This window comes from Rhinoderma darwinii, chromosome 2 (genome assembly GCF_050947455.1).
Source record: "Rhinoderma darwinii isolate aRhiDar2 chromosome 2, aRhiDar2.hap1, whole genome shotgun sequence".
Classification (NCBI taxonomy): domain Eukaryota; kingdom Metazoa; phylum Chordata; class Amphibia; order Anura; family Rhinodermatidae; genus Rhinoderma; species Rhinoderma darwinii.
The window spans coordinates 100,029,031-100,047,038 of NC_134688.1; the positions used below are offsets into that span (position 1 = coordinate 100,029,031).

The following is an 18,008-nucleotide window of genomic DNA, read 5'->3' on the forward strand; positions in this document are numbered from 1 at the left end:
TTACAGGCAAATACTTGTTTTCAATGATTCCATGTGGTTGTATTAATATAAGAGCTGTGCCTATTGTTTTCAATGATTCCATGTGGTTGTATTAATATAAGAGCTGTGCCTATTGTTTTCAATGATTCCATGTGGTTGTATTAATATAAGAGCTGTGCCTATTTGCTGTGTACTGTGCCCACGTGCTGTGGAGGGTACACACCACCTTTCTCTGTCAACGCAATGGACTGTCGTCAATGCCTGCAGTTCGCCCTTTCACCAGAGAAGGCGCTAGTGCTGCATCTGCAATCGTAATTGGTTTTGCACCACCAGGGAGAAAGCAGCGACAGATGCGAGTGAGAGATAAGCGCAGAGGTCGCTGACAATTTTCTAAGGACTGAGGTAAGGACCTGACATGCTTCGTGGTGTCCCCGTTTATAATGTATGTATAATGTATGTATAATGTATATATAATGTATATACTGTAGCCGTTCCAGACATGACTGCAGACGTATAGAGTGGGGGGTGGTATAATAGATGCGTCCATTGTCTGTGCTGGGATTGACATCAGGGTCCATTGTCTGCCGGCTGGAAGCAGGTCTGGGTGTTCTCCGTATATCAGTCATACACACAGCCCAGAATGCCGCATTGCGTTAACGAGAATTCCAATTCAGTGTTCAATGGCGATTCCTATCTCTGATGTCTATATAATCTGATCGGCAACATCATCTAATCCTATAACCACGGAGTATCATACAGAGCGATTCATATGGGTGCAATATGCTGCAATGTCGTCTCATTGTTCCTGCTGCAGATCACAGTCTCCTCATTCATCCTATACATTGAGAGATCATTGTCATCCCTGCAACAAGCTGCTCTATCTATCTATCTATCTATCTATCTATCTATCTATCTATCTATCTATCTATCTATCTATCTATCTATCTATCTATCTATCTGCAAAGGAGCGTCTAGAAGACGTGAAGCCGGCCAGATATGTCATGATCTTACAGTCTGTACAGTGTCTGTGGGTTTTAGTGTCTCTTATAGCAGCATAATGTGCCCCACAGAGGATATATTCATCCATTTCCCCAGTGGGACTCACAATCTAATTTTCTTATTTGCTGAGTCATATGTCATACAGATTAGAGTGAACCTGCCACCTCTCCTGACACGTCTCTATTAGTAAATTGTTGTATTCCCCATGAAATAACAATTCTGGAGCATATTTTCTCAGAACTCTATGTTGTTCTGTTCCTCTGTTATTCCTACTAGAAATTTCTGGAAAAAAATGACAACTGGGTGTTACCAGTTGGATGTGCGTCCCTACACAGACTGACAATGACCAATCAGTGCTGAGAGGAGACTGTAGGGACACGCCCCTTTGACACCCAGTTGTCAATTTATTCAGACATTTCTAGGAGTTATAACAGAGGAATTGCAGAACGCAGAGTTCTAATAAAATATGTTCTAGAATTGTGATTTTATGGGGAATACAATAATTGACTAAATTAGACATGTCAGGACATCTGACAGATCCTTTTTAACAAATCACTATATGGAGTGTGGACGGATGCCGGAGGAAACACATGCTTTGGGGAGAACATAGAGACATTGCCTTGGTCAGGTTTGAAACCCCAGTGTCACAAGACCACAGCGCTAATCAATGAGCCAATAAAACCATCTGATCCTCTGGCCGTTTTCACGGCATCCAATAATTTTCATGGACCCATTCCACGGACCTCGGACGGGACTCGGCCGGCACACACGGTCGTGGGCATTAGGCATTGATCTGACAAAACACGCCTAGTCTATGAATGAACCCTACAATTAGTCAATTAATATACGGACAATCGAATAAATGTATAATAATACCCAAAACAATCATGGCAAGTCCATAGGAAGATACAGATATTACGAATGTAGCGCTTTTAACGGATTAAGTACACAGTGGTAAGAAACTTTAACTTGACTTTTAAAAAAAATGTTCAATGAATTTAGTGATAATATCACGCTGCAGTAAGTTATCAGAGTCAAGATAAGGATTGTATACTAGGAGAGGAAAAGGCACATGTACAAAATTGCGCACACCCAAAAGGGATACGAAAAAAAAAACGGGAATGAAAAGACCAAACTTTATTATACACTACATACAAAATATAAAACCATTAAAAAAACAGAAATAATCAGCAAACCGGTAAAAATGAAACAGGAAGCAAATCACGGACAGAAATCTCAAATAGGATTCCAATATCAAAAGAACGCAACACAATAGCCGTATAAATGTATTATGTGCAACTAGTAAACCTGGAAGGTATATAAAGTGCAAGATAATATCTATACCCCGATGAGGGGAAACTATAGCCATGCAAATATGAACAAATTACAAATATATATATTAGCTTGGTGAACCCATCTGCAATAGGCGGGTACAGCACTGACCACTCGTCGTCACAAGCAGCGCAGTCCTAGGCACAAAAAGCAGACGCTATTGGATCTAAAGAGAAATGATCATGATAGAGAAAATTGATACATGACCCAAATAGGCTGTGGAATAAGGACAGACGGCCCAATGGGTAAGTGTGCCGGCCGAGTCTCGTCCGTGGTCCGTGGAATGGGTGAAAGGGTCCCTGAAAACGATCGGATGCCGTGAAAAACGGCCAGAAGATCAGATGGTTTTAATGGCTCAATGATTAGCGCTGTGGTCACTGGGGTAGTCATGTGAGGGCTTGTTTTTTGCGGGACGAGATGTGGTTTTGATTGGTACTGTTTTGAGGTACATGGGACTTATTGATTAACTTTTATTATGACTTTTTTGGGGGGCAATGGAAAAAATAGCAATTTCGCCATTGTTTTTTGCATTTTTTTACAGCGTTCATCTTGCGGTTTAAGTTACATGCTAACTTTATTGTTTGGGTCACGGTGATATCACATATGTGTACTTTTATTAAATTTTTTACACTTTTACTAAATAAAACCACTTGTTATGGAAATAAATGTTTTTTTGTTTTTTTTACTTTAATCTTTATTAATAATTTTTATTATTTTCACATTTATTACTTATTTTTTTAGTCCCACTAGGGGACTTCACTGTACGATCTTCAGATCACTGCTATAATGCTTTGGTATACTTAGTACACCAGCGCATTATTGCTAATAGGTATATACCCAGGGCAGACCTGGGGGCTTTTATTAGGCCCCCGGCTGCCATGACACCCCATTGGAGGCCCGCGATTGCATTTGTTGGCCGCTGATGGGTGAGAGATGGAGCTCACTCCCTCTGCAAATGATTTAAATGCAGCGGTCTCTATTGACCGCGGCATCTAATCTAATGGGTTAAACGGCTGCGATTGAAGTAAACTTCGATCGCTACCGTTGGAGCAGGAGCCCGGCTCTCATAAGACAGGACTTGGGTCCGGCACATGTCTGTACATTTTTAAATGCTTTTAACCCTTTTTTGTTTTTGTAATGTTATAATAAGGTGATTTCATTCATATTGGAGGTGCAGTCTAATATACGTGTTTTCTTGCCCTATATATTGTTTACATAGTTCTCTGCACACATTGACTAACACTCCTAAATATTCATTTGTGGCGCCCCCTTTGACGTTTTTCCCAGCATTTTGTGGCGTTTTTCTCCCATAGACCTCCATAGTTTTTTTTTTTTTGCCTCTTCAAAAAGATGCACGTGTTAATATGTGGTGCGGTTTATTTTTGCTTTTTCTTTGGTGGCGATTTTTCCATATAAATCACGTGTTGCAAAGAGGAATCTTTGCATCACATGATCTATGAATCACATGATTTGCAATGTGAAAAATGGCACCTAAAAAAAGGCAGGTAGTAAAACACACTATTAATAAAAACACTGGAGTTTCTTGAGATGCGTTTTTTTTGGTCAAAAAAGCACAACACAAAAAAGTGTGTGTGGAGGAAGCCTAAGGCAGTAATATTAGAGCAGGGGAATGTTTCGCTGTATATACAGTATAAGGCCCCATGCACATGACCGTAGATTTCGTCCGTAATTACGGTTCACAATTACGGACCCATTTATTTCTATTGACCAAGGTCACCTTTCTGTATATTTGCGGGAAGGCGTCCGAGCCGTAGAAAGCCTCTGCAAAAGATAGGACATGTTCTATCTTTTGCTTTTTACGGACCGTGCTCACATACTTTATATGGGAGCAAGTGCCGAAAATGCGGGTGGCCTTGATTACGGGCATGGCCGTGTGCATGAGGCCTAATCAGATTTGCTACTAAGGTGTCTAGGAAAACTGGGGAAATTCCTATTGGAGATACAATGACCATCATATTGGTTGTTACCAAGCTTTCCTATGTACAGATATAACTAAAAATCACTGGATATATTTTTTTTATATTTGATGGTATTTTATGTATTTAATAAGAAATGCTTCTTAAAGGAGTTCCACAAAATAAAAAAAAGGTCTACAAAGAATGGAATCTTCATCCTATCACTTTCTGGATGAGATGCCCATGATATGCTCTTACACAGCTGCCACCCCTGCCCAAGCAGGTCCCACTATTGGTGTGGAGTTTTAGAGCATGGCCAGACGTGGCGTATTTCTGCCGCCACTGTCCGCATCAATGCCGCACAATCTGCGCTGCAGATTCTGTTGCGGCTTTGCCTAAAATGTGCAGTAAATTGATGCGGACTAGCCGTTGCGTATTCAGGGGAAGAGGGCTTCCCTTCTCTCTATCAGTGCAGGAAAAAGAGAAGGGACAGCCCTTTCCCTAGTAAAAGTAAAATAAATTCTTACTTACCCGGCCGTTGTCTTGGTGACGCGTCCCTCTTTCACCATCCAGCACGACCTCCCTGGATGACGCGGCAGTCCATGTGACCGCTGCAGCCGTCACTTGGACTGAAACGTCATCCCGGGAGGCCGGACTGGAGGAAGAAGCAGGGAGTTCTCGGTAAGTATGAACTTCTATTTTTTTTACAGGTTGATCTATATTGAGATCGGTAGTCACTGTCCAGGGTGCTGAAACAGTTACTGCCGATCATTTAACTCTTTCAGCACCCTGGACAGTGACTATCTCCTGGCGTCGCCTAGCAACGCTCCCGTAATTACGGGTGCTCACACGTAGTCACCCGTAATTACGGGAGCCCCATAGACTTCTATGGGCCTGCCCGTGCTGTAATTACGGCCCGGGCATCTTTACGTTCGTGGGCATGGGGCCTTAGTCTGGCTATAGACCTAGAAATACATAGGTCCAGCCAGAATATCCTGTTAGAAAAAACCAATACGCACCGCAACACACATAACATCTGCGGATTTCATTGCGGAATTTAGAATCTCCATTGAAGTCCGCGGGCGAAAAACGCCACAAATAAACGCGCCAGATGGCGTGCAGGCAGATCAAAATGTGCCTTAAAATTCCAGACCGAATTTTGAGGAAGAATTTTATGCCTGCAAAAAACTCAGTGTGAACATAGCCTTAAGGCTATGTACATCTTTGTAAGCAATTTTTAAAACTTATTATTAAATGAATGTATTTAGTGTTTGTAAGCAACTTTCCAAATCACTTTTATTAATTTTATTTTATTTTATTGCATAGTTCTGTCTCAGCCGAGCCGTCAGTTCAGTTGAATTAACGGCTCAGCTGAGATTGGGTCCTGCGCATCTCTGACACACAGGGTCCAGCTTATATTGATCAAATCTAAGTTCGGACCCTGTGTGTTCACGCTCTCAGTCGAGCCATCGGTACAGCTAAACTGATGGGATCGGCTGAGACAGAACGATACAGCTTCTATGTTTACAGCCTACATAGAAGCTGTATCTTAAAAAGTAAAAACATTTTATAATAAAAGTAATGTTGAAAGTTGATTAGAAACACTAAGTGCATTAATTTAGTAATAATAATAAAAATTCTAACAAAGGTTTACTTCGTTTTTAAGTCAGACGTTATACAGTATACACAGTGTGTGTCTAATTTTCATTGCCTACTAATTCTTGTATATCAACAAATTGATCCATATCCCCTTAGTGACCAAGCTTGTTTGGACCTTAATGACCAAGCCAAATTTGTCAAATCTGGTATGTGTGACTTTATCAGAGAATAACTCTGTGAAAGTTTTGAATATCCAAGTAATTCTGACATTGTTTTTTCGTCACATGTTGTACTTTATTTTAGTGGTAAAAGTAGACTGATACGATTTGCGGAAATAACTTAAAAAATTGAAAAATTGAAGAGATTTTGTAAAAATTATCATTTTTCCCTATTTTTAACTGCAATATGTCACATATGTACACACATACTGTACAATTTTTTTTATTCAATATATATTTCCATCTCTTTACTCTATTTTGGCAGCACTTTTGAAAAAAAAAAAAAATTTTTGAGCAATTTAGAGGACTTACAAGTTAAGTAATAATTTTATAAATTTTGTAGTACATTTTGTTTTCCTGCACCAAGCCAGGTTTTCATAGGCTCATAGGTGTCAGAATGGTGGAAACCCCCACAAGTGACCCCATTTTGAAAACTAGACCCCTTAAGGTATTTATTAAGGGGTGTTGTAAGTATTTTGACCCCACAGTTTTTTTGTAAGAATTCATGCAAAGCAGGCATAAAAAAATATAATTTAACTTTTTTCATAAAAGTATCACTTTGAAGACCGATTTCTTTGTAAAGCGACCATGAGAATGAAGAAACACACCCAAAAATCTATCACCCTGTTTCTCCTGTTTTCAAAAATGCCCCCATTGTGACCCTAATGCGTTGCCTGGACACACGACAGGGCCCGAAAGGGAGGGAGCACCCGGAGGCTTTCAGGACTCCTATTTTGCTTGAAAATGTTTTAGGCCCCACTGTACATTTGGAGAGGTTTTGAACTACCAGAACGATAGAAACTCCCCATAAACGACCCCATTTAGAAAACTAGACCCCTTAAGGTATTTATCTAGGGGTGTAGTGAGTATTTTGACCCCACAGTTTTTTGCTAAATTTAATGCATAGCTGGTGAAATAAAAAAAATAAATCACTTTTTATATAAAAGTATCACTTTGAAGACCGATTTCTTTGTAAAGCGAACATGAAAATGAAGAAACACACCCCAAAATCTATCACCCCGTTTCTCCTGTTTTCAAAAATACTCTCATTGTTGCCATAATCTGCTTATTAGACGTGTGGCTGGGCCAAAAATAGAGGGAGCACCCTTTGGCTTTCAGGGCACAATTGAATAAATTCTCGGCCCCATATCATGCATTTAGAGGCATTGAGCTGCCTGAACAAAAAAAAAACCACGCAGAAATGACCCCATTTTAAAAACTAAACCCCTAAAGGTATTCATTTAGTGGTGTAGTGGGCATGCGGACCAAACATTTTTTCAAGGAGGAATTAATGGGTATCATTTCAGACACTATGGGTATATAATGTTTTCTTCAAGCTTTTATTACGTTTCCACATGAAATAGAGGAGACGTGGTAGAAGGTTATTTTGTTAGAAATATGCCACATTAATAAATTTGTGCGGCACAGAAGAGAAGTGAAGCCGTGTATTCATAATAGTTACATATCGCTATAGACGTATTTGCCTGTACTTATGACTATGTCTTGCTGAAGAAGCAGTTGGTGCCATTATGATGTCATTGTGGACAGAATTCTGTCCTAATATAAAATCAGTCAGAGAGGAAAAAATAAACTGTACTGGAGTGACGGGCAATATCTTCAAACAAATGGAGGAAAATGTATCCAACTATGTTGCAAACTCGAGTCTGTTCACTAGATAGAAGAACACCTGCAGGGCTGTCATGACAAGGATTTTTTTTTTCAGTGACTGGTTGTACAACGTCTCTTTAGCTCCATCAATCCTTATGAGGGACGAATGTGCCAAGTGACGCGGTACACCATAACAGACCCCTGCCCGGCAAGGTAGGAACCGCTATGTGCACAAAACAACCAATCACCTACAGAATATATAAAGGGACAGTGTCCAAAACCATCTATAGGAACAGTAAAGGATCACTAATCCCCAAAATGTTGTCAGTATTTCCAGAAGAACCGTAACAAAGCCCATGGTGTATTGATAAGGAACAGCTCAATTATTAGAGATCCTCCAAATAAAAAAAAAGATCATGCCCGTATCACGGTACAGAATTAGGAATGTAACCGCTGTATGTGGCAGGACATAGTCATAAGAACAGTCAAAATAAAAAAATTGTGGATGTGGGATTTTGTACTGGACAATTAATTCCAGCACTTGATCACCCACAAATAAATAAAAAAAATCATAAGGGGTAAAATTAGTTTCACGGTCTGAAAAAAATGTGCTCTACAACCTCTCCCACAAGAAATAATCCCTACTTGGAAAGCCCACGAACTAAAAAGAAAATATAAAGAAATTGACTCCCTAAAAAGGCCCCCAACCCATTATTTTTTTTTGTGTTAAATTCTAGTAATTTGCAACCGTGTGAAAGGTTTCGAAACAGGGGTAGTTACAAAGGGCTGGTTTTGATGGACACATGGGGCAATAAAAGCGGGTATCCCTCCTCCTGCCATGCCTGCTACATACCCGACACCTTTTTTGGGGATATTTTTGGGTCTCAGTGGAGGGAATAGGGTGTAAAAAGTGGCGCTCTGAAAGCCTGCGCACATCCTCAGATTCGCAGGATTGTGCCGGTATAGTGGACTCAAAAAGGAGATGCTCAATGACCTTCTCCTGAAATTGAAGGAAAGTGAGCGTTCCTTGGGCTTTTTTGAAAATAACAAAACTGTTATAGGTAGCAACCTGGATGAGGTAGATTGCTACCTTTTTGTACCAGGCCTTATTTTTGCGCTTCACCAGGTAAGGCTGAAGCACCTGGTCGGAAAGGTCTACACCCCCCATAAATTTGTTGTAGTCTGCTACACAGACAGGTTTCTGCTTTGCAGTGGTAGCCCCCCTCTCCGTAATTGCCACAGTGGTGTCCGTGTGTACGGTGGACAGCATGTAGACATCCTTCTTGTCGGCCCACTTCACTGCAAGCAATTCCTGACTTGCAAGGGCCATGGATGTTCCCTTTCCCAAACGCCTGGACACCAACTGTTGTGGGAGTCCCACTCTGTTCTTCCGTACTGTCCCACAGGCCCCTGTATTTGCAGCATGGAGGGCTTTATAAAGGGCAACGCTGGTATAAAAATTGTCTGTATAGACGTGGTACCCCTTGTGCAGAAATGGCTCCATTAGGTTCCACACAATTTTGCCAGAGGTGCCAATAGTTTCTGGGCAGCCTGGGGTATAAATTTGGCAGTCCCTGCCTTCATAGATTTTGAAACCGCAGGTGTAACCCGTTGTGCTCTCGCACACTTTGTACAATTTCACCCCATATCTGGCTCGTTTGGAAGGGATGAATTGACGAAAGGAAAGACGCCCTTTGAAGCTCATGAGCGATTCATCTACTGACAAATTTTTGTCAGGGGTGTACAACTTTAAAAATAAATCATTTAGAAGGGTGATTAATGGCCTTAATTTATTAAGCCGATCATAAGCTGGGTCACTTCTTGGGGGGACTTGGGAATTATCAGTAAAATGCATGAATCGCATTAGGGCCTCATAGCGGTTTCTGGACATCACTGCTGCAAATACAGGGGTAGCGTGGACAGCACTACAAGTCCAGTAGGACCGGACAGAGGGTTTTTTAACCAAACCCATATTGAGGGTAATGCCTAAAAATTTTTTTATTTCTGGGACACTTGTGGGGCTCCACATTCTGGAGTACATAGATGCAGGCTTTTGTAGAACAAACTGCCTAGCATACAGATTAGTCTGCTGGACTATCAAGTCTAGGAGCGTATCACATATAAATAAATTAAAAAAATTATAGGGGGTAAAATTTTGGACGTCGACACTAATTCCTGGGGTCGCTTCAAATTGGGGTACTTGGGGGGAAAATGATAGTGAGGGATCCCACATCACGGGAGGGACTGCAACACTCGGCCCTGCACTTGACACCTCTACAGCGACTGACGTATCCACCACCATAGGACTATGGGGTTCAGCGGTGGAATTAGAATCGTCACTGTCACTGTCTGGAACAAATTCTGAAGCGGTGTCTGTTTCGCTTTCAGAAGTGTCGGAACATAGCAAGGCGTAGGCTTGCTCCGCGCTGTACATACGCTGAGACATATTTATAGATGTGTATATATATATATATATATATATATATGCCCTATAAGTCCTAACCCTAAAGTAAACCTAAAATCCTAAAAACGACACAAATTATTATTTATTTTTTTTATATATATTTTTTTTTTATATTTTTTTTTATTTTATATAACAGACGTAAAATTAATTCTAAACGGCCCTAAACACGAACGCTAAACTAGCCCTAACCCTAAAGTAACGCTAAACTAACGCTAAACTAGCACTAACGCTAAACTAGAACTAACGGTAAACTAGCACTAACGCTAAACTAGCGCTGACGCTAATATAGATTTGATATATTATATATATATATATATATGTGTGTAATAAGAACTATGATTTTTTTTATCACTTTCTTTCTTCACAGCACAGGACTTAGACTGATTTCTCTCTCCTCTCAGAACAACTACAATGGGAGGAGAGAGAAACACAGCCCATGTCCTGGCTGTGTTTTGAAAATAACTGTCAGTGATCTCTGTGATAGGTTTTATCACAGAGATCACCTGATCAGGGACCAGTCACAACGGTCCCTGATTGTTGCTGTGCCAGATGACGACACAGGTAAGTTATGCAAAGCGCACTCGGGCGCCATTTTGGGGGGGGGGGGGAATCGGACGGGGGGGGGATCGGACGGGGGAGGGGAGGGCGCACTATTTACCCGTTCTCTCTCCTCTCTAAGGAGTTATTCCATGAGAGGAGAGAGAAATGGCGATTATCCGCCGGTTTAGCGTGAACGCCGTGAAATAGCGATTCACGGCGATCACGTGACCAGAGACCACTCGTTATGGTCTCTGGTCGTTGCCCCGAACTCTCAGCTACCTCCGGTAGCTGAGAGAACGGAGCCCCGATCTTTAATTTCGGCGCTACTTTAGGCTAATGCGATCACGTTAAAAGGCGTCGCATTAGCCTAAAGCCCATTAGTGAGGAACGTAAAAAGGCGTACTGTTGGTCACTAAGGGGATATGGATTGGGCTGCTCATAACACCGGCACAAAGCTCCAATGCTATTGTATATTAAAAAAATATAAAAAGCCTAATGAATAGTTTTACATTTTCCTGGTAAGCATAAACAGCAGTATCTATCTATCTATCTATCTATCTATCTATCTATCTATCTATCTATCTATCTATCTATCTATCTATCTCATATCTATCTATCCATCCATCTATCTATCTCATATCTATCTATCTATCCATCCATCTATCTCATATCTATCTATCTATCTCATATCTATCTATCTATCTATCTATCTATCTATCTATCTATCTATCTATCTATCTATCTAATATCTATCTATCCATCCATCTATCTCATATCTATCTATCTATCTATCTCATATCTATCCATCCATCTATCTCATATCTATCTATCTATCTCATATCTATCTATCTAATATCTATCTATCCATCCATCTATCTCATATCTATCTATCTATCTCATATCTATCTATCTAATATCTATCTATCCATCCATCTATCTCATATCTATCTATCTATCTATCTATCTATCCATCCATCTATCTCATATCTATCTATCTATCTATCCATCCCATATCTATCTATCTATCTATCTATCTATGACATCTATTAATCCAAAACATCTAACAATCTATGGAATTCATCGATCAACCTACCGTTTCTGTTTATCTACTATAGATACCAATTAGTAAAACTTGTGCTGTTTTTTGATGGCCTGTGTCTTCACATCCAGAGACAAAATATAGGCTTCTACAAATACACATTTTTATTTTGCTGACGTGTCCGCAGGGTATAGATAAGTATCGTACATATAAATTGCTATTTAGGCCGTGACCCAGTCTGTTATTAAAGATTGCCCCAAGGTTCCCATGAGGAAAAACACTTATCTTGCAGCCTTCTGCTCGTTCTTCTTGGTGGCTTTCATATTTTATATATATTTTTATTATACATATTTTATTATTTTTTAAAAAGTATAATACACAAGTGATTTAAATATATGTAAATAATAAATAATTGAGGAGAAGCGACATCACAAGCACATTGGGTTATTCTGGCATTGCTTCTCTCTGGGATATTTATTAGGGTATGTTCAGACATTTGCATGTTTTCAGATGCAGATTTCCCTCCTTTAATTTAAATAGGTGAGAAATCCTCCAAAAATCTGGATAGGCCATCATGTAGATTTTCCCACTACAGAAAGTGATGTAATCTCGCAAGGAACCATATGCAAATATACTGGGATTAAAGTTATGTGGTGTTAAGGCCTCACTCAGCAGCATTTGTAAATATCGCTAACAGGTATTAGGGATGATTTTGCATCAGTATGTCGTCAGTATTTTATCAGTATTGCATCAGTATGAAAGATCCGTAAGGCTATGTTCACATCTGCGTTCGGTATTCTGTTGTTTTGCTCCGTCAGAGGAGCCTACCAAAATGCAATATGTCCACTCCTTATCCCATTGCCGGGTCTTCCGAATCTCCCTCGCTGACTGTCATCACTGGGCAGACCATTCAGTCGGTCATGCAACCTGCGGAATAAACTTTCTTCCGAATACTATTAACCCCTAAAAGGAATCCACAGGGATGCTTATATTCCCATGTGGATCCCTTCTAAATGTCTGGGTACCTACATGAGCCCTAAACCCAGGCAGCTATTAGGTCTTCTAAGGTTGGTTATACATGTATTTCCAGGCAACAGGCCAGGAAAGCCGGAAAAACCACAACTGCAAACATTCTAGTAACATCAACACTATACACATATCATATATCCTGTTACTCCTAAAATAAATAACATTGTTTTTATATTTCAGTAAAAGAAAGATGTGTGTAGGTTTTGACGTTTGTGATTACTATTTATTTGCATCATTTGATAATTAAATTGGTTTAAAGAGAAGCTCTACCTATAAAGCTGCTTCAAACTTCTCTATTTTGTAGTTTAGAATGAATCTACGAAAAAAAGTTGAGTAACATTGTAAATACCCTGCATTACTTGTCTCCTAACTGATCCTGACTTACAGCCTATATTGTACTTTAGAGCTGCATTTATAATTCTGCCAGTAATGTGATGCTCACACTCTTCTGTTGTATCTGTAGAATGTGCTGTCCTGAGGATCCACTAAATAATAACCGAGCAGAAAGTATGAACAGACGTCTCATGTGCGTCAACAGATTTTATTTACACATATGGTTCCATTTAATTGTTTGGTGTAGCAACTTTTCGGACCTGGGGGTCCTTCTTCAGTCTGTAAGTGTTTCCTGGACCACTCCTTGGGGAACCCCACAAGGGCATGTTCACACGTAGCATAAATTTTGTAGATTTTCTACAACGTATTTCATCTCGGAAAATCCGCAGCGTAAACAGTAGCAGCAGAGTGGATGAGATTTGAACAAATGTCACCCATTTAATCCACAGCAGAATCACTGCGGAATCATTGGTTTTCTGCTGCGGGTTTTCCCCATTGAATTAAAATGTTGCAATCTTTGCAGCGGAAAAAAATTCCCTGCGGGGTCCAGGGCGGATACGCTGTGTACTTTTACGTATCCACCCTGTGTGAAGATGACCTAATTCTGCAGGATACAGAGCTTAAAGGGATTTTCTGGTCTGTAAAGATAAAAAAAGAAAGCTGTATATTCCCCACAATGCAAAAGCAATAAACATGCGCTGCTGCCCTTTTTCTATCATCCTCTTTTCTGCTGTGCATAATAAGGTGTCATGCAAGCTGCCAAATCCAGGCAGGAACTAGCGGAGAGAGGACTGCGCAGACGCACGGCTCTCTCCATTCTGTTGTATGAGAGTTACGGAAACAGCCAAGCAGTGCTTGCTGGGCTGTTTCCGTAACTCCCATTAAACAGAATGGAGAGAGCTGCGTGCCTGCAGTGCAATACTGCACTACTATGCAGCGATTTTCATAAAATTTAGTTAAAATGGTCACGTTTTTCCATGATTTGCGGGAAAAAAAATGCATTTCAACTGTGACATGACATCTCAGCCTAATAACGCCAAGTCACAACCCCTCAACATTTCCATATTCAAGAACGCTACTTCGGCCCTACAGTCCTACTGTTAATTTTAAGGCTAGGACCACACACGCATTTTTGATGCAGTTTTTGTGGCAGTTTATGGCACAATTTTTTGAGTAGATGCATAAAAGGAGATGCATCAGACTTTTATTTATACTTTCCCTTCCTTTTGGATCCACTTCTGACTTTGGCTAAAAAAAACTGCCACAGAAACTGCATCAAGGCCGGGTTCAAACAAAGCATAAGGGCACATTCAGATGTGGTGGAATTGCTGTTGAATTCCGCTGCGGACAGTCCGCCGTGGAATTCTGCAGCAGCCGTTTTTTACATTTGTTTCTATACATTTTTAGGAAACATATTCAGGCGTTGCAGAAAATAACTGTGCGGAAATTAGGCTGCGGTGCAGAATTTCCCCTCCGCAGCATGCTCATTCCATTGCGGAGAAGAAGCGGAATTTCACTGCAGATTTCGGCCTTTGCAAATGCAAAAACTGAAATCTGTGGCAAGTCCGCTGTGATATCTGCAACGTCTGAATTACCTGTCAAATATGCAAATGTTGGTGCAGATTTGTTGCGTAATTGCCCCGAATCTGCACCGACATTTGCAGCGGAAAAATTCCACCACGTCTGAACATGGCTTAAATACTGCAGATTTTCAGCAACAGATTTCAATGCGGAAAATCCGCAGCATATTACAGTAGCAGTAAAGTGTATGAGATTTGAACAAATCTCATCCACACGCTGCGTAAAAAATTCTATGGAAAAATGTTCATAAATTGACCTGCAGTGCTTTTTTTAATCCGCAGCATTTCAATATATGCTGCGGAATCACTGGTTTTCTGTTGCAGGTTTACCCTATTAAATTCAATGGGGAAGTAAAACCTGCAACAAAATGCAGATGTTGCAATTTTTGTGGTGGAAAAGCTGCGAATCCGCTACAAAAATCTCAACTCAGAAAAAAAAAAAGTCTATACTTTCCCACATCTCTTTGCTCCTGCGTCCAGCAGATGTTTCATCCCATGTGACTTCTGCAACCAATCACAGGCTGCAGTGTCACCTGGGATGAAACATCATCCCAGGAGCCAGGCTGCATTTTTGTCAGAGGGACGCGTCGCTATGGCTACAGGTAAGTATAACGTTTTTTTATGTGCTGTTTTCTGCAGCGGACATTCTGGCCGAAAAACTGCACCACAATTAGGGCACGTTCACACGTGGCGGAATTTCACTTAAATTCCGCTGCGGACACTCCGCAGCGTTAATCCGCAGCGGAGCCGTTTCTCCATTGACTTTCACTTTAATTTAGCAGTGTTCGTTTACACGATGCGTACAATTCCGCTGCGGAGCATAGGCTGCGGAGCGGAATGTGGTGTCCGCAGCATGCTCTGTCTGTTGCGGAGCAGTGGCGGACTGGTTGCGGACTCATTGCGGAAGTTCTCCATTCACTTCAATGGAGAATCGAAATTCCGCAATGAAGTCCGCAGATGTTATGTGTGGTGCGGAGCGTAACTTGACATTTCTTCATTCTGGCTGGACCTATGTATTTCTAGGTCTACAGCCAGACTGAGGAAGTCAATGGGGCTCCCGTAATGACGGGAGCGTTGCTAGGAGACGTCTGTAAATAGTCACTGTCCAGGGTGCTGAAAGAGTTAAGCGATCGGCAGTAACTGTTTCTGCACCCGGGACAGTGACTACCGATCTCAATATACGTGTATCTGTAAAAAAATATATAAGTTCATACTTACCGAGAACTCCCTGCGTCTGTCTCCAGTCCGGCCTCCCAGGATGACGTTTGAGTCTAAGTGACGGCTGCAGCCAATCACAGGCCAAGCACAGGCTGCAGCGGTCACATGGACTGGCGCGTCATCCAGGGAGGTCGGGCTGGATGCCGAAAGAGGGACGCGTCACCAAGACAACGGCCGGTAAGTATGAAAATCGTTTACTTTCACTAGGGAAAGTGCTGTCCCTTCTCTCTATCCTGCACTGATAGGGAGAAGGGAAGCACTTTTCCCGCAGTCCGCAGCAGCTAGTCCGCATCAATGTACTGCACATTTTGTGCAGATCCGCAGCAGAATCTGCAACGCAGATTCTGTGCGGCATTGATGCGGACAGTTGCGGAGGAAATCCGCCACGTGTGGTCATGCCCTTACCTGTGGCGTCCAGGACTGATTCGCTGTGAACTTCTACGCAGCATATCCACCCTATGTGAACAAACCCTAAAACTTCATGTGTGATCCTGGCCTAATGGTCCTCAAAGCACCTAGATTATTTAGTCTGGATTACCTATATAAATACCTATTCACAGCTAATTATCCACCTATGCTACGCTCTATTACTTGCCTGATGTTAACGGTTTCCTGTCTCGGCAGACTATACTCGGCTTCTTTATCTTTTCTGTACCCGCTCATCACATCATATTTTTTGCGTCTCTACAGAAACTCCACACTATCCCCTTGAGAGAACGCAAATCAAGCACTGGTTTATAAAGTTCCTTTAAATTTATGAGTCTCTGCACCCGCTTTACATCTTTTGGATGCATTTGTTAGTGCCTTATTTTTGTTGTTTTTTGCTCACTGAATAGTGTTACCCATCATACTGTGTTTAGAAATGGGAATCACATATGGGATGAAGCATGGAAAGCCATTTGCACTTGCTCCATAAATACCAATACTATGGAATCCGCTTACAAAGTCCTTATGAGTTGGTGCATGGTGCCCACACAGATACTACACACATGCCCACATTTATCAATGTATTTGTGTTTTTTTTTAAACATTTTACTCCAAAATTGTGTCTAAATTTGCTGTTCGACATATTTATTAACTATTTGCACCAGAATTTAGTGACATTTGCGCCATGAATGTTAGCTTTTATAAGTCGGGTGAAAAGTTGGCGTAGCTTTCTGCTTAGCCAAGATTCAGACTCCTTTATGAAATGCTATTTTTGTTCCTCATTTGTGACTTCTTAAAAAAAGTAGAAAAAGTGTTATGATTTTAGCCAGTGTGAAAGTTAAAGGTTATGATTTATCAAAGAAGGGAACATGCAGTAGTAAATCTGTCACAACATGTGTCAATAGTCTAGCTTTAAAGGGATCCTGTCATCAACATCTTACCTGTCAAACTCGCCTGACCCCTCAATGGCCGCAGCTGTCCAGAGTTCGTTCCTGTTCTCTTTTTTCCTGAAGTCCTCATCTGTCAGTAAATGTAGTCGTTTAAACTTTTCCCGCCTTTTATGGTAATTATTTTTCCCTCTGGGACTCAGCTTCTTAACCCCGCCCACCACCAGCACCTGTCCGGCCCTGACTGGCTAAGGAGCTGTCAATCAAAAAGAAGGAGGTGGAGTCCACTCTGAGACGCTGGAGGAATGAAAATCTGACTCTTTTCAGATGAAGATTTGACTCTTTTCTGCTCATTTGCATACGGTGTGGGACCACTGAAAAACGGAATACTAAAGCTGCAGAGCTTACTTAGAACATATTTATAGCTTAGATGACAATGATTTTTCACCCACTTTCACCAGGTATTGCTGGCTTTATAGCTAAAATGCTGGTGACAGGTTCCCTTTAACTTAGAAATTGGCTAAAATGACGCCACTTTTGATAAATGTGAGCCAATGTTCCTGGCTACCCATCCAACTGCTGTAGGGGGTGTACCCCCAATGGTGACATGCTACACGTGTGGTGGACCTGCCCTTGTGTGTCACCTTTATGGCCTCGTGTATGATTTGACCCAGGCCATATTCCATACTTCTCCCCTAATAGAAATCCAAGAGAAGCTTTACTACACCACAAATCTTCCACCATTCCTCAAGAGCAATATCGGCTCCTCTCTATTATTTTCCTGGCGCCTAAACAAACGATAGCTCATGCCTTGAAGGAGCCACATATTCCAGTTCCTCAC

At 41.2% G+C, this 18,008-nt stretch overlaps 1 protein-coding gene across 1 annotated transcript in view; it reads left to right on the forward strand.

The window, feature by feature from the left end:
* The first annotated feature begins 303 nt into the window (after positions 1-303).
* B4GALNT1 (beta-1,4-N-acetyl-galactosaminyltransferase 1) overlaps positions 304-18,008 on the forward strand; it is a 178,768-nt gene continuing 161,063 nt past the window's right edge. The window contains exon 1 of the mRNA XM_075851967.1: positions 304-381. The gene's annotated coding sequence lies outside the window, so the exon portion shown is untranslated. The remainder of the gene's footprint in view (positions 382-18,008) is intronic.